The 18,121-nt window shown below is 61.0% G+C and overlaps 22 non-coding genes across 22 annotated transcripts; all 22 read right to left on the bottom strand.

Annotated features, from left to right (window-relative positions):
• Positions 1-409: 409 nt before the first annotated feature.
• On the bottom strand, positions 410-528 carry LOC149215660 (5S ribosomal RNA). The gene has a single exon (XR_016251651.1). It is a non-coding gene; the product is annotated as a 5S ribosomal RNA (ribosomal RNA).
• Positions 529-931: 403 nt separating this feature from the next.
• On the bottom strand, positions 932-1,050 carry LOC149215659 (5S ribosomal RNA). Its single transcript, XR_016251650.1, has one exon. It is a non-coding gene; the product is annotated as a 5S ribosomal RNA (ribosomal RNA).
• Positions 1,051-1,767: 717 nt separating this feature from the next.
• LOC149215658 (5S ribosomal RNA) lies at positions 1,768-1,886 on the bottom strand. The gene has a single exon (XR_016251649.1). It is a non-coding gene; the product is annotated as a 5S ribosomal RNA (ribosomal RNA).
• A 717-nt stretch (positions 1,887-2,603) lies between these two features.
• Positions 2,604-2,722, bottom strand: LOC149215657 (5S ribosomal RNA). The gene has a single exon (XR_016251648.1). It is a non-coding gene; the product is annotated as a 5S ribosomal RNA (ribosomal RNA).
• Positions 2,723-3,439: 717 nt separating this feature from the next.
• On the bottom strand, positions 3,440-3,558 carry LOC149215656 (5S ribosomal RNA). The gene has a single exon (XR_016251338.1). It is a non-coding gene; the product is annotated as a 5S ribosomal RNA (ribosomal RNA).
• A 716-nt stretch (positions 3,559-4,274) lies between these two features.
• On the bottom strand, positions 4,275-4,392 carry LOC149215655 (5S ribosomal RNA). Its single transcript, XR_016251713.1, has one exon. It is a non-coding gene; the product is annotated as a 5S ribosomal RNA (ribosomal RNA).
• A 717-nt stretch (positions 4,393-5,109) lies between these two features.
• Positions 5,110-5,228, bottom strand: LOC149215654 (5S ribosomal RNA). The gene has a single exon (XR_016251646.1). It is a non-coding gene; the product is annotated as a 5S ribosomal RNA (ribosomal RNA).
• A 717-nt stretch (positions 5,229-5,945) lies between these two features.
• Positions 5,946-6,063, bottom strand: LOC149215653 (5S ribosomal RNA). The gene has a single exon (XR_016251712.1). It is a non-coding gene; the product is annotated as a 5S ribosomal RNA (ribosomal RNA).
• Positions 6,064-6,780: 717 nt separating this feature from the next.
• On the bottom strand, positions 6,781-6,899 carry LOC149215652 (5S ribosomal RNA). The gene has a single exon (XR_016251645.1). It is a non-coding gene; the product is annotated as a 5S ribosomal RNA (ribosomal RNA).
• A 717-nt stretch (positions 6,900-7,616) lies between these two features.
• Positions 7,617-7,735, bottom strand: LOC149215651 (5S ribosomal RNA). The gene has a single exon (XR_016251644.1). It is a non-coding gene; the product is annotated as a 5S ribosomal RNA (ribosomal RNA).
• Positions 7,736-8,452: 717 nt separating this feature from the next.
• On the bottom strand, positions 8,453-8,570 carry LOC149215650 (5S ribosomal RNA). The gene has a single exon (XR_016251711.1). It is a non-coding gene; the product is annotated as a 5S ribosomal RNA (ribosomal RNA).
• A 606-nt stretch (positions 8,571-9,176) lies between these two features.
• LOC149215649 (5S ribosomal RNA) lies at positions 9,177-9,295 on the bottom strand. The gene has a single exon (XR_016251643.1). It is a non-coding gene; the product is annotated as a 5S ribosomal RNA (ribosomal RNA).
• A 717-nt stretch (positions 9,296-10,012) lies between these two features.
• LOC149215648 (5S ribosomal RNA) lies at positions 10,013-10,131 on the bottom strand. Its single transcript, XR_016251337.1, has one exon. It is a non-coding gene; the product is annotated as a 5S ribosomal RNA (ribosomal RNA).
• Positions 10,132-10,848: 717 nt separating this feature from the next.
• On the bottom strand, positions 10,849-10,967 carry LOC149215647 (5S ribosomal RNA). The gene has a single exon (XR_016251642.1). It is a non-coding gene; the product is annotated as a 5S ribosomal RNA (ribosomal RNA).
• A 717-nt stretch (positions 10,968-11,684) lies between these two features.
• Positions 11,685-11,803, bottom strand: LOC149215646 (5S ribosomal RNA). Its single transcript, XR_016251640.1, has one exon. It is a non-coding gene; the product is annotated as a 5S ribosomal RNA (ribosomal RNA).
• A 717-nt stretch (positions 11,804-12,520) lies between these two features.
• On the bottom strand, positions 12,521-12,639 carry LOC149215645 (5S ribosomal RNA). The gene has a single exon (XR_016251639.1). It is a non-coding gene; the product is annotated as a 5S ribosomal RNA (ribosomal RNA).
• Positions 12,640-13,356: 717 nt separating this feature from the next.
• Positions 13,357-13,474, bottom strand: LOC149215644 (5S ribosomal RNA). Its single transcript, XR_016251710.1, has one exon. It is a non-coding gene; the product is annotated as a 5S ribosomal RNA (ribosomal RNA).
• A 716-nt stretch (positions 13,475-14,190) lies between these two features.
• On the bottom strand, positions 14,191-14,308 carry LOC149215643 (5S ribosomal RNA). The gene has a single exon (XR_016251709.1). It is a non-coding gene; the product is annotated as a 5S ribosomal RNA (ribosomal RNA).
• A 717-nt stretch (positions 14,309-15,025) lies between these two features.
• Positions 15,026-15,144, bottom strand: LOC149215642 (5S ribosomal RNA). Its single transcript, XR_016251336.1, has one exon. It is a non-coding gene; the product is annotated as a 5S ribosomal RNA (ribosomal RNA).
• A 717-nt stretch (positions 15,145-15,861) lies between these two features.
• On the bottom strand, positions 15,862-15,980 carry LOC149215641 (5S ribosomal RNA). Its single transcript, XR_016251638.1, has one exon. It is a non-coding gene; the product is annotated as a 5S ribosomal RNA (ribosomal RNA).
• A 717-nt stretch (positions 15,981-16,697) lies between these two features.
• On the bottom strand, positions 16,698-16,816 carry LOC149215640 (5S ribosomal RNA). The gene has a single exon (XR_016251335.1). It is a non-coding gene; the product is annotated as a 5S ribosomal RNA (ribosomal RNA).
• A 717-nt stretch (positions 16,817-17,533) lies between these two features.
• Positions 17,534-17,652, bottom strand: LOC149215639 (5S ribosomal RNA). The gene has a single exon (XR_016251334.1). It is a non-coding gene; the product is annotated as a 5S ribosomal RNA (ribosomal RNA).
• Positions 17,653-18,121: the final 469 nt, after the last annotated feature.

The following is an 18,121-nucleotide window of genomic DNA, read 5'->3' as shown; positions in this document are numbered from 1 at the left end:
ACAAAAGTACATATGATTTAAACCTCCTACCCACTCTCCCCGTGTCATCTTCGCTGCGGTGATGCGAACGGTCCTAGATTCATCGCCCGCTGCCGCAATACGTCGCCTCCGTTGCGCTGTAATCCCGCTCGCGACTTCCGACCGGGATGATAAATCGGTGCCCCCTTCTCGAGCTTCCCTTGGAGCAGTCTCGAGCGAGTCGCCGTTTCCCTCAGTTAGGCCCCCCTCCTTAATGCTCCAGCGATCTCTTCGTTCGCGAGATTCCGTTATAAATCGATATATAAGTGGCCCCACGCCGCAAAACAAGATAAACACGCAGCACGCAATCCAATTTACCGTCGAGCACGCGCAGCCGCGGAGTTCCGCACTAGCGCCGATCGCTCCCGCCGAGCCGCGCAAAAAGGGGGGTAGGGTGCAACACTAGGACTTCCCGGGAGGTCACCCATCCCAGTACTACTCTAGCCCAAGCGCGCTTAACTGCGGGGTTCTGATGGGATCCGGTGCATTAACGCTGGTATGATCGCACCCGCAAAGATCTCGCCCCCTCCCCCTCTTCAAGGGAGGCCGCCGAGCCACGCGCAGCGCATGGGGCCCATCCGTGGCCCTCGATCCGAAGCGGCTCGGCGCAGGAGCTCGCCCTCTTCCCCGACTTGGCGGCGCCGCCCGCCCCGCGCGGAGCCAGCGAACCAGGGGAAGAACGGAGGGGGTAACAAAAAGAAGAACGAGAGAGAGCGGGACGAAAAAGGCGTAAGCTCCGCGGCCACCGACGACGCTGCGTGGAGCTCGCGCTGCCTTTCCGTGAATGACCCACGGGTTCCTCTGAAATTCGAGTTCCTACAAAAGTACATATGATTTAAACCTCCTACCCACTCTCCCGCGGAGTTCCGCACTAGCGCCGATCGCTCCCGCCGAGCCGCGCAAAAAGGGGGGTAGGGTGCAACACTAGGACTTCCCGGGAGGTCACCCATCCCAGTACTACTCTAGCCCAAGCGCGCTTAACTGCGGGGTTCTGATGGGATCCGGTGCATTAACGCTGGTATGATCGCACCCGCAAAGATCTCGCCCCCTCCCCCTCTTCAAGGGAGGCCGCCGAGCCACGCGCAGCGCATGGGGCCCATCCGTGGCCCTCGATCCGAAGCGGCTCGGCGCAGGAGCTCGCCCTCTTCCCCGACTTGGCGGCGCCGCCCGCCCCGCGCGGAGCCAGCGAACCAGGGGAAGAACGGAGGGGGTAACAAAAAGAAGAACGAGAGAGAGCGGGACGAAAAAGGCGTAAGCTCCGCGGCCACCGACGACGCTGCGTGGAGCTCGCGCTGCCTTTCCGTGAACGACCCACGGGTTCCTCCGAAATTCGAGTTCCTACAAAAGTACATATGATTTAAACCTCCTACCCACTCTCCCCGTGTCATCTTCGCTGCGGTGATGCGAACGGTCCTAGATTCATCGCCCGCTGCCGCAATACGTCGCCTCCGTTGCGCTGTAATCCCGCTCGCGACTTCCGACCGGGATGATAAATCGGTGCCCCCTTCTCGAGCTTCCCTTGGAGCAGTCTCGAGCGAGTCGCCGTTTCCCTCAGTTAGGCCCCCCTCCTTAATGCTCCAGCGATCTCTTCGTTCGCGAGATTCCGTTATAAATCGATATATAAGTGGCCCCGCGCCGCAAAACAAGATAAACACGCAGCACGCAATCCAATTTACCGTCGAGCACGCGCAGCCGCGGAGTTCCGCACTAGCGCCGATCGCTCCCGCCGAGCCGCGCAAAAAGGGGGGTAGGGTGCAACACTAGGACTTCCCGGGAGGTCACCCATCCCAGTACTACTCTAGCCCAAGCGCGCTTAACTGCGGGGTTCTGATGGGATCCGGTGCATTAACGCTGGTATGATCGCACCCGCAAAGATCTCGCCCCCTCCCCCTCTTCAAGGGAGGCCGCCGAGCCACGCGCAGCGCATGGGGCCCATCCGTGGCCCTCGATCCGAAGCGGCTCGGCGCAGGAGCTCGCCCTCTTCCCCGACTTGGCGGCGCCGCCCGCCCCGCGCGGAGCCAGCGAACCAGGGGAAGAACGGAGGGGGTAACAAAAAGAAAAACGAGAGAGAGCGGGACGAAAAAGGCGTAAGCTCCGCGGCCACCGACGACGCTGCGTGGAGCTCGCGCTGCCCTTCCGTGAACGACCCACGGGTTCCTCCGAAATTCGAGTTCCTACAAAAGTACATATGATTTAAACCTCCTACCCACTCTCCCCGTGTCATCTTCGCTGCGGTGATGCGAACGGTCCTAGATTCATCGCCCGCTGCCGCAATACGTCGCCTCCGTTGCGCTGTAATCCCGCTCGCGACTTCCGACCGGGATGATAAATCGGTGCCCCCTTCTCGAACTTCCCTCGGAGCAGTCTCGAGCGAGTCGCCGTTTCCCTCAGTTAGGCCCCCCTCCTTAATGCTCCAGCGATCTCTTCGTTCGCGAGATTCCGTTATAAATCGATATATAAGTGGCCCCACGCCGCAAAACAAGATAAACACGCAGCACGCAATCCAATTTACCGTCGAGCACGCGCAGCCGCGGAGTTCCGCACTAGCGCCGATCGCTCCCGCCGAGCCGCGCAAAAAGGGGGGTAGGGTGCAACACTAGGACTTCCCGGGAGGTCACCCATCCCAGTACTACTCTAGCCCAAGCGCGCTTAACTGCGGGGTTCTGATGGGATCCGGTGCATTAACGCTGGTATGATCGCACCCGCAAAGATCTCGCCCCCTCCCCCTCTTCAAGGGAGGCCGCCGAGCCACGCGCAGCGCATGGGGCCCATCCGTGGCCCTCGATCCGAAGCGGCTCGGCGCAGGAGCTCGCCCTCTTCCCCGACTTGGCGGCGCCGCCCGCCCCGCGCGGAGCCAGCGAACCAGGGGAAGAACGGAGGGGGTAACAAAAAGAAGAACGAGAGAGAGCGGGACGAAAAAGGCGTAAGCTCCGCGGCCACCGACGACGCTGCGTGGAGCTCGCGCTGCCTTTCCGTGAACGACCCACGGGTTCCTCCGAAATTCGAGTTCCTACAAAAGTACATATGATTTAAACCTCCTACCCACTCTCCCCGTGTCATCTTCGCTGCGGTGATGCGAACGGTCCTAGATTCATCGCCCGCTGCCGCAATACGTCGCCTCCGTTGCGCTGTAATCCCGCTCGCGACTTCCGACCGGGATGATAAATCGGTGCCCCCTTCTCGAACTTCCCTTGGAGCAGTCTCGAGCGAGTCGCCGTTTCCCTCAGTTAGGCCCCCCTCCTTAATGCTCCAGCGATCTCTTCGTTCGCGAGATTCCGTTATAAATCGATATATAAGTGGCCCCACGCCGCAAAACAAGATAAACACGCAGCACGCAATCCAATTTACCGTCGAGCACGCGCAGCCGCGGAGTTCCGCACTAGCGCCGATCGCTCCCGCCGAGCCGCGCAAAAAGGGGGGTAGGGTGCAACACTAGGACTTCCCGGGAGGTCACCCATCCCAGTACTACTCTAGCCCAAGCGCGCTTAACTGCGGAGTTCTGATGGGATCCGGTGCATTAACGCTGGTATGATCGCACCCGCAAAGATCTCGCCCCCTCCCCCTCTTCAAGGGAGGCCGCCGAGCCACGCGCAGCGCATGGGGCCCATCCGTGGCCCTCGATCCGAAGCGGCTCGGCGCAGGAGCTCGCCCTCTTCCCCGACTTGGCGGCGCCGCCCGCCCCGCGCGGAGCCAGCGAACCAGGGGAAGAACGGAGGGGGTAACAAAAAGAAGAACGAGAGAGAGCGGGACGAAAAAGGCGTAAGCTCCGCGGCCACCGACGACGCTGCGTGGAGCTCGCGCTGCCTTTCCGTGAACGACCCACGGGTTCCTCCGAAATTCGAGTTCCTACAAAAGTACATATGATTTAAACCTCCTACCCACTCTCCCCGTGTCATCTTCGCTGCGGTGATGCGAACGGTCCTAGATTCATCGCCCGCTGCCGCAATACGTCGCCTCCGTTGCGCTGTAATCCCGCTCGCGACTTCTGACCGGGATGATAAATCGGTGCCCCCTTCTCGAACTTCCCTTGGAGCAGTCTCGAGCGAGTCGCCATTTCCCTCAGTTAGGCCCCCTCCTTAATGCTCCAGCGATCTCTTCGTTCGCGAGATTCCATTATAAATCGATATATAAGTGGCCCCACGCCGCAAAACAAGATAAACACGCAGCACGCAATCCAATTTACCGTCAAGCACGCGCAGCCGCGGAGTTCCGCACTAGCGTCGATTGCTCCCGCCGAGCCGCGCAAAAAGGGGGGTAGGGTGCAACACTAGGACTTCCCGGGAGGTCACCCATCCCAGTACTACTCTAGCCCAAGCGCGCTTAACTGCGGGTTCTGATGGGATCCGGTGCATTAACGCTGGTATGATCGCACCCGCAAAGATCTCGCCCCCTCCCCCTCTTCAAGGGAGGCCGCCGAGCCACGCGCAGCGCATGGGGCCCATCCGTGGCCCTCGATCCGAAGCGGCTCGGCGCAGGAGCTCGCCCTCTTCCCCGACTTGGCGGCGCCGCCCGCCCCGCGCGGAGCCAGCGAACCAGGGGAAGAACGGAGGGGGTAACAAAAAGAAGAACGAGAGAGAGCGGGACGAAAAAGGCGTAAGCTCCGCGGCCACCGACGACGCTGCGTGGAGCTCGCGCTGCCTTTCCGTGAACGACCCACGGGTTCCTCCGAAATTCGAGTTCCTACAAAAGTACATATGATTTAAACCTCCTACCCACTCTCCCCGTGTCATCTTCGCTGCGGTGATGCGAACGGTCCTAGATTCATCGCCCGCTGCCGCAATACGTCGCCTCCGTTGCGCTGTAATCCCGCTCGCGACTTCCGACCGGGATGATAAATCGGTGCCCCCTTCTCGAACTTCCCTTGGAGCAGTCTCGAGCGAGTCGCCGTTTCCCTCAGTTAGGCCCCCCTCCTTAATGCTCCAGCGATCTCTTCGTTCGCGAGATTCCGTTATAAATCGATATATAAGTGGCCCCACGCCGCAAAACAAGATAAACACGCAGCACGCAATCCAATTTACCGTCGAGCACGCGCAGCCGCGGAGTTCCGCACTAGCGCCGATCGCTCCCGCCGAGCCGCGCAAAAAGGGGGGTAGGGTGCAACACTAGGACTTCCCGGGAGGTCACCCATCCCAGTACTACTCTAGCCCAAGCGCGCTTAACTGCGGGGTTCTGATGGGATCCGGTGCATTAACGCTGGTATGATCGCACCCGCAAAGATCTCGCCCCCTCCCCCTCTTCAAGGGAGGCCGCCGAGCCACGCGCAGCGCATGGGGCCCATCCGTGGCCCTCGATCCGAAGCGGCTCGGCGCAGGAGCTCGCCCTCTTCCCCGACTTGGCGGCGCCGCCCGCCCCGCGCGGAGCCAGCGAACCAGGGGAAGAACGGAGGGGGTAACAAAAAGAAGAACGAGAGAGAGCGGGACGAAAAAGGCGTAAGCTCCGCGGCCACCGACGACGCTGCGTGGAGCTCGCGCTGCCTTTCCGTGAACGACCCACGGGTTCCTCCGAAATTCGAGTTCCTACAAAAGTACATATGATTTAAACCTCCTACCCACTCTCCCCGTGTCATCTTCGCTGCGGTGATGCGAACGGTCCTAGATTCATCGCCCGCTGCCGCAATACGTCGCCTCCGTTGCGCTGTAATCCCGCTCGCGACTTCCGACCGGGATGATAAATCGGTGCCCCCTTCTCGAACTTCCCTTGGAGCAGTCTCGAGCGAGTCGCCGTTTCCCTCAGTTAGGCCCCCCTCCTTAATGCTCCAGCGATCTCTTCGTTCGCGAGATTCCGTTATAAATCGATATATAAGTGGCCCCACGCCGCAAAACAAGATAAACACGCAGCACGCAATCCAATTTACCGTCGAGCACGCGCAGCCGCGGAGTTCCGCACTAGCGCCGATCGCTCCCGCCGAGCCGCGCAAAAAGGGGGGTAGGGTGCAACACTAGGACTTCCCGGGAGGTCACCCATCCCAGTACTACTCTAGCCCAAGCGCGCTTAACTGCGGGTTCTGATGGGATCCGGTGCATTAACGCTGGTATGATCGCACCCGCAAAGATCTCGCCCCCTCCCCCTCTTCAAGGGAGGCCGCCGAGCCACGCGCAGCGCATGGGGCCCATCCGTGGCCCTCGATCCGAAGCGGCTCGGCGCAGGAGCTCGCCCTCTTCCCCGACTTGGCGGCGCCGCCCGCCCCGCGCGGAGCCAGCGAACCAGGGGAAGAACGGAGGGGGTAACAAAAAGAAGAACGAGAGAGAGCGGGACGAAAAAGGCGTAAGCTCCGCGGCCACCGACGACGCTGCGTGGAGCTCGCGCTGCCTTTCCGTGAACGACCCACGGGTTCCTCCGAAATTCGAGTTCCTACAAAAGTACATATGATTTAAACCTCCTACCCACTCTCCCCGTGTCATCTTCGCTGCGGTGATGCGAACGGTCCTAGATTCATCGCCCGCTGCCGCAATACGTCGCCTCCGTTGCGCTGTAATCCCGCTCGCGACTTCCGACCGGGATGATAAATCGGTGCCCCCTTCTCGAACTTCCCTTGGAGCAGTCTCGAGCGAGTCGCCGTTTCCCTCAGTTAGGCCCCCCTCCTTAATGCTCCAGCGATCTCTTCGTTCGCGAGATTCCGTTATAAATCGATATATAAGTGGCCCCACGCCGCAAAACAAGATAAACACGCAGCACGCAATCCAATTTACCGTCGAGCACGCGCAGCCGCGGAGTTCCGCACTAGCGCCGATCGCTCCCGCCGAGCCGCGCAAAAAGGGGGGTAGGGTGCAACACTAGGACTTCCCGGGAGGTCACCCATCCCAGTACTACTCTAGCCCAAGCGCGCTTAACTGCGGGGTTCTGATGGGATCCGGTGCATTAACGCTGGTATGATCGCACCCGCAAAGATCTCGCCCCCTCCCCCTCTTCAAGGGAGGCCGCCGAGCCACGCGCAGCGCATGGGGCCCATCCGTGGCCCTCGATCCGAAGCGGCTCGGCGCAGGAGCTCGCCCTCTTCCCCGACTTGGCGGCGCCGCCCGCCCCGCGCGGAGCCAGCGAACCAGGGGAAGAACGGAGGGGGTAACAAAAAGAAGAACGAGAGAGAGCGGGACGAAAAAGGCGTAAGCTCCGCGGCCACCGACGACGCTGCGTGGAGCTCGCGCTGCCTTTCCGTGAACGACCCACGGGTTCCTCCGAAATTCGAGTTCCTACAAAAGTACATATGATTTAAACCTCCTACCCACTCTCCCCGTGTCATCTTCGCTGCGGTGATGCGAACGGTCCTAGATTCATCGCCCGCTGCCGCAATACGTCGCCTCCGTTGCGCTGTAATCCCGCTCGCGACTTCCGACCGGGATGATAAATCGGTGCCCCCTTCTCGAACTTCCCTTGGAGCAGTCTCGAGCGAGTCGCCGTTTCCCTCAGTTAGGCCCCCCTCCTTAATGCTCCAGCGATCTCTTCGTTCGCGAGATTCCGTTATAAATCGATATATAAGTGGCCCCACGCCGCAAAACAAGATAAACACGCAGCACGCAATCCAATTTACCGTCGAGCACGCGCAGCCGCGGAGTTCCGCACTAGCGCCGATCGCTCCCGCCGAGCCGCGCAAAAAGGGGGGTAGGGTGCAACACTAGGACTTCCCGGGAGGTCACCCATCCCAGTACTACTCTAGCCCAAGCGCGCTTAACTGCGGGGTTCTGATGGGATCCGGTGCATTAACGCTGGTATGATCGCACCCGCAAAGATCTCGCCCCCTCCCCCTCTTCAAGGGAGGCCGCCGAGCCACGCGCAGCGCATGGGGCCCATCCGTGGCCCTCGATCCGAAGCGGCTCGGCGCAGGAGCTCGCCCTCTTCCCCGACTTGGCGGCGCCGCCCGCCCCGCGCGGAGCCAGCGAACCAGGGGAAGAACGGAGGGGGTAACAAAAAGAAGAACGAGAGAGAGCGGGACGAAAAAGGCGTAAGCTCCGCGGCCACCGACGACGCTGCGTGGAGCTCGCGCTGCCTTTCCGTGAACGACCCACGGGTTCCTCCGAAATTCGAGTTCCTACAAAAGTACATATGATTTAAACCTCCTACCCACTCTCCCCGTGTCATCTTCGCTGCGGTGATGCGAACGGTCCTAGATTCATCGCCCGCTGCCGCAATACGTCGCCTCCGTTGCGCTGTAATCCCGCTCGCGACTTCCGACCGGGATGATAAATCGGTGCCCCCTTCTCGAACTTCCCTTGGAGCAGTCTCGAGCGAGTCGCCGTTTCCCTCAGTTAGGCCCCCCTCCTTAATGCTCCAGCGATCTCTTCGTTCGCGAGATTCCGTTATAAATCGATATATAAGTGGCCCCACGCCGCAAAACAAGATAAACACGCAGCACGCAATCCAATTTACCGTCGAGCACGCGCAGCCGCGGAGTTCCGCACTAGCGCCGATCGCTCCCGCCGAGCCGCGCAAAAAGGGGGGTAGGGTGCAACACTAGGACTTCCCGGGAGGTCACCCATCCCAGTACTACTCTAGCCCAAGCGCGCTTAACTGCGGGTTCTGATGGGATCCGGTGCATTAACGCTGGTATGATCGCACCCGCAAAGATCTCGCCCCCTCCCCCTCTTCAAGGGAGGCCGCCGAGCCACGCGCAGCGCATGGGGCCCATCCGTGGCCCTCGATCCGAAGCGGCTCGGCGCAGGAGCTCGCCCTCTTCCCCGACTTGGCGGCGCCGCCCGCCCCGCGCGGAGCCAGCGAACCAGGGGAAGAACGGAGGGGGTAACAAAAAGAAGAACGAGAGAGAGCGGGACGAAAAAGGCGTAAGCTCCGCGGCCACCGACGACGCTGCGTGGAGCTCGCGCTGCCTTTCCGTGAACGACCCACGGGTTCCTCCGAAATTCGAGTTCCTACAAAAGTACATATGATTTAAACCTCCTACCCACTCTCCCCGTGTCATCTTCGCTGCGGTGATGCGAACGGTCCTAGATTCATCGCCCGCTGCCGCAATACGTCGCCTCCGTTGCGCTGTAATCCCGCTCGCGACTTCCGACCGGGATGATAAATCGGTGCTTCCCTTGGAGCAGTCTGCGCGGTTCCGAGATTAATCGCAGCACGCAGCAGCAATCCAATTTACCGTCGAGCACGCGCAGCCGCGGAGTTCCGCACTAGCGCCGATCGCTCCCGCCGAGCCGCGCAAAAAGGGGGGTAGGGTGCAACACTAGGACTTCCCGGGAGGTCACCCATCCCAGTACTACTCTAGCCCAAGCGCGCTTAACTGCGGGGTTCTGATGGGATCCGGTGCATTAACGCTGGTATGATCGCACCCGCAAAGATCTCGCCCCCTCCCCCTCTTCAAGGGAGGCCGCCGAGCCACGCGCAGCGCATGGGGCCCATCCGTGGCCCTCGATCCGAAGCGGCTCGGCGCAGGAGCTCGCCCTCTTCCCCGACTTGGCGGCGCCGCCCGCCCCGCGCGGAGCCAGCGAACCAGGGGAAGAACGGAGGGGGTAACAAAAAGAAGAACGAGAGAGAGCGGGACGAAAAAGGCGTAAGCTCCGCGGCCACCGACGACGCTGCGTGGAGCTCGCGCTGCCTTTCCGTGAACGACCCACGGGTTCCTCCGAAATTCGAGTTCCTACAAAAGTACATATGATTTAAACCTCCTACCCACTCTCCCCGTGTCATCTTCGCTGCGGTGATGCGAACGGTCCTAGATTCATCGCCCGCTGCCGCAATACGTCGCCTCCGTTGCGCTGTAATCCCGCTCGCGACTTCCGACCGGGATGATAAATCGGTGCCCCCTTCTCGAACTTCCCTTGGAGCAGTCTCGAGCGAGTCGCCGTTTCCCTCAGTTAGGCCCCCCTCCTTAATGCTCCAGCGATCTCTTCGTTCGCGAGATTCCGTTATAAATCGATATATAAGTGGCCCCACGCCGCAAAACAAGATAAACACGCAGCACGCAATCCAATTTACCGTCGAGCACGCGCAGCCGCGGAGTTCCGCACTAGCGCCGATCGCTCCCGCCGAGCCGCGCAAAAAGGGGGGTAGGGTGCAACACTAGGACTTCCCGGGAGGTCACCCATCCCAGTACTACTCTAGCCCAAGCGCGCTTAACTGCGGAGTTCTGATGGGATCCGGTGCATTAACGCTGGTATGATCGCACCCGCAAAGATCTCGCCCCCTCCCCCTCTTCAAGGGAGGCCGCCGAGCCACGCGCAGCGCATGGGGCCCATCCGTGGCCCTCGATCCGAAGCGGCTCGGCGCAGGAGCTCGCCCTCTTCCCCGACTTGGCGGCGCCGCCCGCCCCGCGCGGAGCCAGCGAACCAGGGGAAGAACGGAGGGGGTAACAAAAAGAAGAACGAGAGAGAGCGGGACGAAAAAGGCGTAAGCTCCGCGGCCACCGACGACGCTGCGTGGAGCTCGCGCTGCCTTTCCGTGAACGACCCACGGGTTCCTCCGAAATTCGAGTTCCTACAAAAGTACATATGATTTAAACCTCCTACCCACTCTCCCCGTGTCATCTTCGCTGCGGTGATGCGAACGGTCCTAGATTCATCGCCCGCTGCCGCAATACGTCGCCTCCGTTGCGCTGTAATCCCGCTCGCGACTTCCGACCGGGATGATAAATCGGTGCCCCCTTCTCGAACTTCCCTTGGAGCAGTCTCGAGCGAGTCGCCGTTTCCCTCAGTTAGGCCCCCCTCCTTAATGCTCCAGCGATCTCTTCGTTCGCGAGATTCCGTTATAAATCGATATATAAGTGGCCCCACGCCGCAAAACAAGATAAACACGCAGCACGCAATCCAATTTACCGTCGAGCACGCGCAGCCGCGGAGTTCCGCACTAGCGCCGATCGCTCCCGCCGAGCCGCGCAAAAAGGGGGGTAGGGTGCAACACTAGGACTTCCCGGGAGGTCACCCATCCCAGTACTACTCTAGCCCAAGCGCGCTTAACTGCGGGGTTCTGATGGGATCCGGTGCATTAACGCTGGTATGATCGCACCCGCAAAGATCTCGCCCCCTCCCCCTCTTCAAGGGAGGCCGCCGAGCCACGCGCAGCGCATGGGGCCCATCCGTGGCCCTCGATCCGAAGCGGCTCGGCGCAGGAGCTCGCCCTCTTCCCCGACTTGGCGGCGCCGCCCGCCCCGCGCGGAGCCAGCGAACCAGGGGAAGAACGGAGGGGGTAACAAAAAGAAGAACGAGAGAGAGCGGGACGAAAAAGGCGTAAGCTCCGCGGCCACCGACGACGCTGCGTGGAGCTCGCGCTGCCTTTCCGTGAACGACCCACGGGTTCCTCCGAAATTCGAGTTCCTACAAAAGTACATATGATTTAAACCTCCTACCCACTCTCCCCGTGTCATCTTCGCTGCGGTGATGCGAACGGTCCTAGATTCATCGCCCGCTGCCGCAATACGTCGCCTCCGTTGCGCTGTAATCCCGCTCGCGACTTCCGACCGGGATGATAAATCGGTGCCCCCTTCTCGAACTTCCCTTGGAGCAGTCTCGAGCGAGTCGCCGTTTCCCTCAGTTAGGCCCCCCTCCTTAATGCTCCAGCGATCTCTTCGTTCGCGAGATTCCGTTATAAATCGATATATAAGTGGCCCCACGCCGCAAAACAAGATAAACACGCAGCACGCAATCCAATTTACCGTCGAGCACGCGCAGCCGCGGAGTTCCGCACTAGCGCCGATCGCTCCCGCCGAGCCGCGCAAAAAGGGGGGTAGGGTGCAACACTAGGACTTCCCGGGAGGTCACCCATCCCAGTACTACTCTAGCCCAAGCGCGCTTAACTGCGGGGTTCTGATGGGATCCGGTGCATTAACGCTGGTATGATCGCACCCGCAAAGATCTCGCCCCCTCCCCCTCTTCAAGGGAGGCCGCCGAGCCACGCGCAGCGCATGGGGCCCATCCGTGGCCCTCGATCCGAAGCGGCTCGGCGCAGGAGCTCGCCCTCTTCCCCGACTTGGCGGCGCCGCCCGCCCCGCGCGGAGCCAGCGAACCAGGGGAAGAACGGAGGGGGTAACAAAAAGAAGAACGAGAGAGAGCGGGACGAAAAAGGCGTAAGCTCCGCGGCCACCGACGACGCTGCGTGGAGCTCGCGCTGCCTTTCCGTGAACGACCCACGGGTTCCTCCGAAATTCGAGTTCCTACAAAAGTACATATGATTTAAACCTCCTACCCACTCTCCCCGTGTCATCTTCGCTGCGGTGATGCGAACGGTCCTAGATTCATCGCCCGCTGCCGCAATACGTCGCCTCCGTTGCGCTGTAATCCCGCTCGCGACTTCCGACCGGGATGATAAATCGGTGCCCCCTTCTCGAACTTCCCTTGGAGCAGTCTCGAGCGAGTCGCCGTTTCCCTCAGTTAGGCCCCCCTCCTTAATGCTCCAGCGATCTCTTCGTTCGCGAGATTCCGTTATAAATCGATATATAAGTGGCCCCACGCCGCAAAACAAGATAAACACGCAGCACGCAATCCAATTTACCGTCGAGCACGCGCAGCCGCGGAGTTCCGCACTAGCGCCGATCGCTCCCGCCGAGCCGCGCAAAAAGGGGGGTAGGGTGCAACACTAGGACTTCCCGGGAGGTCACCCATCCCAGTACTACTCTAGCCCAAGCGCGCTTAACTGCGGGGTTCTGATGGGATCCGGTGCATTAACGCTGGTATGATCGCACCCGCAAAGATCTCGCCCCCTCCCCCTCTTCAAGGGAGGCCGCCGAGCCACGCGCAGCGCATGGGGCCCATCCGTGGCCCTCGATCCGAAGCGGCTCGGCGCAGGAGCTCGCCCTCTTCCCCGACTTGGCGGCGCCGCCCGCCCCGCGCGGAGCCAGCGAACCAGGGGAAGAACGGAGGGGGTAACAAAAAGAAGAACGAGAGAGAGCGGGACGAAAAAGGCGTAAGCTCCGCGGCCACCGACGACGCTGCGTGGAGCTCGCGCTGCCTTTCCGTGAACGACCCACGGGTTCCTCCGAAATTCGAGTTCCTACAAAAGTACATATGATTTAAACCTCCTACCCACTCTCCCCGTGTCATCTTCGCTGCGGTGATGCGAACGGTCCTAGATTCATCGCCCGCTGCCGCAATACGTCGCCTCCGTTGCGCTGTAATCCCGCTCGCGACTTCCGACCGGGATGATAAATCGGTGCCCCCTTCTCGAACTTCCCTTGGAGCAGTCTCGAGCGAGTCGCCGTTTCCCTCAGTTAGGCCCCCCTCCTTAATGCTCCAGCGATCTCTTCGTTCGCGAGATTCCGTTATAAATCGATATATAAGTGGCCCCACGCCGCAAAACAAGATAAACACGCAGCACGCAATCCAATTTACCGTCGAGCACGCGCAGCCGCGGAGTTCCGCACTAGCGCCGATCGCTCCCGCCGAGCCGCGCAAAAAGGGGGGTAGGGTGCAACACTAGGACTTCCCGGGAGGTCACCCATCCCAGTACTACTCTAGCCCAAGCGCGCTTAACTGCGGGTTCTGATGGGATCCGGTGCATTAACGCTGGTATGATCGCACCCGCAAAGATCTCGCCCCCTCCCCCTCTTCAAGGGAGGCCGCCGAGCCACGCGCAGCGCATGGGGCCCATCCGTGGCCCTCGATCCGAAGCGGCTCGGCGCAGGAGCTCGCCCTCTTCCCCGACTTGGCGGCGCCGCCCGCCCCGCGCGGAGCCAGCGAACCAGGGGAAGAACGGAGGGGGTAACAAAAAGAAGAACGAGAGAGAGCGGGACGAAAAAGGCGTAAGCTCCGCGGCCACCGACGACGCTGCGTGGAGCTCGCGCTGCCTTTCCGTGAACGACCCACGGGTTCCTCCGAAATTCGAGTTCCTACAAAAGTACATATGATTTAAACCTCCTACCCACTCTCCCGTGTCATCTTCGCTGCGGTGATGCGAACGGTCCTAGATTCATCGCCCGCTGCCGCAATACGTCGCCTCCGTTGCGCTGTAATCCCGCTCGCGACTTCCGACCGGGATGATAAATCGGTGCCCCCTTCTCGAACTTCCCTTGGAGCAGTCTCGAGCGAGTCGCCGTTTCCCTCAGTTAGGCCCCCCTCCTTAATGCTCCAGCGATCTCTTCGTTCGCGAGATTCCGTTATAAATCGATATATAAGTGGCCCCACGCCGCAAAACAAGATAAACACGCAGCACGCAATCCAATTTACCGTCGAGCACGCGCAGCCGCGGAGTTCCGCACTAGCGCCGATCGCTCCCGCCGAGCCGCGCAAAAAGGGGGGTAGGGTGCAACACTAGGACTTCCCGGGAGGTCACCCATCCCAGTACTACTCTAGCCCAAGCGCGCTTAACTGCGGGTTCTGATGGGATCCGGTGCATTAACGCTGGTATGATCGCACCCGCAAAGATCTCGCCCCCTCCCCCTCTTCAAGGGAGGCCGCCGAGCCACGCGCAGCGCATGGGGCCCATCCGTGGCCCTCGATCCGAAGCGGCTCGGCGCAGGAGCTCGCCCTCTTCCCCGACTTGGCGGCGCCGCCCGCCCCGCGCGGAGCCAGCGAACCAGGGGAAGAACGGAGGGGGTAACAAAAAGAAGAACGAGAGAGAGCGGGACGAAAAAGGCGTAAGCTCCGCGGCCACCGACGACGCTGCGTGGAGCTCGCGCTGCCTTTCCGTGAACGACCCACGGGTTCCTCCGAAATTCGAGTTCCTACAAAAGTACATATGATTTAAACCTCCTACCCACTCTCCCCGTGTCATCTTCGCTGCGGTGATGCGAACGGTCCTAGATTCATCGCCCGCTGCCGCAATACGTCGCCTCCGTTGCGCTGTAATCCCGCTCGCGACTTCCGACCGGGATGATAAATCGGTGCCCCCTTCTCGAACTTCCCTTGGAGCAGTCTCGAGCGAGTCGCCGTTTCCCTCAGTTAGGCCCCCCTCCTTAATGCTCCAGCGATCTCTTCGTTCGCGAGATTCCGTTATAAATCGATATATAAGTGGCCCCACGCCGCAAAACAAGATAAACACGCAGCACGCAATCCAATTTACCGTCGAGCACGCGCAGCCGCGGAGTTCCGCACTAGCGCCGATCGCTCCCGCCGAGCCGCGCAAAAAGGGGGGTAGGGTGCAACACTAGGACTTCCCGGGAGGTCACCCATCCCAGTACTACTCTAGCCCAAGCGCGCTTAACTGCGGAGTTCTGATGGGATCCGGTGCATTAACGCTGGTATGATCGCACCCGCAAAGATCTCGCCCCCTCCCCCTCTTCAAGGGAGGCCGCCGAGCCACGCGCAGCGCATGGGGCCCATCCGTGGCCCTCGATCCGAAGCGGCTCGGCGCAGGAGCTCGCCCTCTTCCCCGACTTGGCGGCGCCGCCCGCCCCGCGCGGAGCCAGCGAACCAGGGGAAGAACGGAGGGGGTAACAAAAAGAAGAACGAGAGAGAGCGGGACGAAAAAGGCGTAAGCTCCGCGGCCACCGACGACGCTGCGTGGAGCTCGCGCTGCCTTTCCGTGAACGACCCACGGGTTCCTCCGAAATTCGAGTTCCTACAAAAGTACATATGATTTAAACCTCCTACCCACTCTCCCCGTGTCATCTTCGCTGCGGTGATGCGAACGGTCCTAGATTCATCGCCCGCTGCCGCAATACGTCGCCTCCGTTGCGCTGTAATCCCGCTCGCGACTTCCGACCGGGATGATAAATCGGTGCCCCCTTCTCGAACTTCCCTTGGAGCAGTCTCGAGCGAGTCGCCGTTTCCCTCAGTTAGGCCCCCCTCCTTAATGCTCCAGCGATCTCTTCGTTCGCGAGATTCCGTTATAAATCGATATATAAGTGGCCCCACGCCGCAAAACAAGATAAACACGCAGCACGCAATCCAATTTACCGTCGAGCACGCGCAGCCGCGGAGTTCCGCACTAGCGCCGATCGCTCCCGCCGAGCCGCGCAAAAAGGGGGGTAGGGTGCAACACTAGGACTTCCCGGGAGGTCACCCATCCCAGTACTACTCTAGCCCAAGCGCGCTTAACTGCGGGGTTCTGATGGGATCCGGTGCATTAACGCTGGTATGATCGCACCCGCAAAGATCTCGCCCCCTCCCCCTCTTCAAGGGAGGCCGCCGAGCCACGCGCAGCGCATGGGGCCCATCCGTGGCCCTCGATCCGAAGCGGCTCGGCGCAGGAGCTCGCCCTCTTCCCCGACTTGGCGGCGCCGCCCGCCCCGCGCGGAGCCAGCGAACCAGGGGAAGAACGGAGGGGGTAACAAAAAGAAGAACGAGAGAGAGCGGGACGAAAAAGGCGTAAGCTCCGCGGCCACCGACGACGCTGCGTGGAGCTCGCGCTGCCTTTCCGTGAACGACCCACGGGTTCCTCCGAAATTCGAGTTCCTACAAAAGTACATATGATTTAAACCTCCTACCCACTCTCCCCGTGTCATCTTCGCTGCGGTGATGCGAACGGTCCTAGATTCATCGCCCGCTGCCGCAATACGTCGCCTCCGTTGCGCTGTAATCCCGCTCGCGACTTCCGACCGGGATGATAAATCGGTGCCCCCTTCTCGAACTTCCCTTGGAGCAGTCTCGAGCGAGTCGCCGTTTCCCTCAGTTAGGCCCCCCTCCTTAATGCTCCAGCGATCTCTTCGTTCGCGAGATTCCGTTATAAATCGATATATAAGTGGCCCCACGCCGCAAAACAAGATAAACACGCAGCACGCAATCCAATTTACCGTCGAGCACGCGCAGCCGCGGAGTTCCGCACTAGCGCCGATCGCTCCCGCCGAGCCGCGCAAAAAGGGGGGTAGGGTGCAACACTAGGACTTCCCGGGAGGTCACCCATCCCAGTACTACTCTAGCCCAAGCGCGCTTAACTGCGGAGTTCTGATGGGATCCGGTGCATTAACGCTGGTATGATCGCACCCGCAAAGATCTCGCCCCCTCCCCCTCTTCAAGGGAGGCCGCCGAGCCACGCGCAGCGCATGGGGCCCATCCGTGGCCCTCGATCCGAAGCGGCTCGGCGCAGGAGCTCGCCCTCTTCCCCGACTTGGCGGCGCCGCCCGCCCCGCGCGGAGCCAGCGAACCAGGGGAAGAACGGAGGGGGTAACAAAAAGAAGAACGAGAGAGAGCGGGACGAAAAAGGCGTAAGCTCCGCGGCCACCGACGACGCTGCGTGGAGCTCGCGCTGCCTTTCCGTGAACGACCCACGGGTTCCTCCGAAATTCGAGTTCCTACAAAAGTACATATGATTTAAACCTCCTACCCACTCTCCCCGTGTCATCTTCGCTGCGGTGATGCGAACGGTCCTAGATTCATCGCCCGCTGCCGCAATACGTCGCCTCCGTTGCGCTGTAATCCCGCTCGCGACTTCCGACCGGGATGATAAATCGGTGCCCCCTTCTCGAACTTCCCTTGGAGCAGTCTCGAGCGAGTCGCCGTTTCCCTCAGTTAGGCCCCCCTCCTTAATGCTCCAGCGATCTCTTCGTTCGCGAGATTCCGTTATAAATCGATATATAAGTGGCCCCACGCCGCAAAACAAGATAAACACGCAGCACGCAATCCAATTTACCGTCGAGCACGCGCAGCCGCGGAGTTCCGCACTAGCGCCGATCGCTCCCGCCGAGCCGCGCAAAAAGGGGGGTAGGGTGCAACACTAGGACTTCCCGGGAGGTCACCCATCCCAGTACTACTCTAGCCCAAGCGCGCTTAACTGCGGAGTTCTGATGGGATCCGGTGCATTAACGCTGGTATGATCGCACCCGCAAAGATCTCGCCCCCTCCCCCTCTTCAAGGGAGGCCGCCGAGCCACGCGCAGCGCATGGGGCCCATCCGTGGCCCTCGATCCGAAGCGGCTCGGCGCAGGAGCTCGCCCTCTTCCCCGACTTGGCGGCGCCGCCCGCCCCGCGCGGAGCCAGCGAACCAGGGGAAGAACGGAGGGGGTAACAAAAAGAAGAACGAGAGAGAGCGGGACGAAAAAGGCGTAAGCTCCGCGGCCACCGACGACGCTGCGTGGAGCTCGCGCTGCCTTTCCGTGAACGACCCACGGGTTCCTCCGAAATTCGAGTTCCTACAAAAGTACATATGATTTAAACCTCCTACCCACTCTCCCCGTGTCATCTTCGCTGCGGTGATGCGAACGGTCCTAGATTCATCGCCCGCTGCCGCAATACGTCGCCTCCGTTGCGCTGTAATCCCGCTCGCGACTTCCGACCGGGACGATAAATCGGTGC

This window comes from Pinus tabuliformis, chromosome 1_1, assembly GCF_031772625.1.
Source record: "Pinus tabuliformis cultivar Carrire ecotype Pingquan chromosome 1_1, CPIR1, whole genome shotgun sequence".
In the NCBI taxonomy this organism is placed as follows: domain Eukaryota; kingdom Viridiplantae; phylum Streptophyta; class Pinopsida; order Pinales; family Pinaceae; genus Pinus; species Pinus tabuliformis.
Note: the sequence above shows the minus strand (reverse complement) of the source record. Positions and strands in the feature narration are given on the sequence as shown.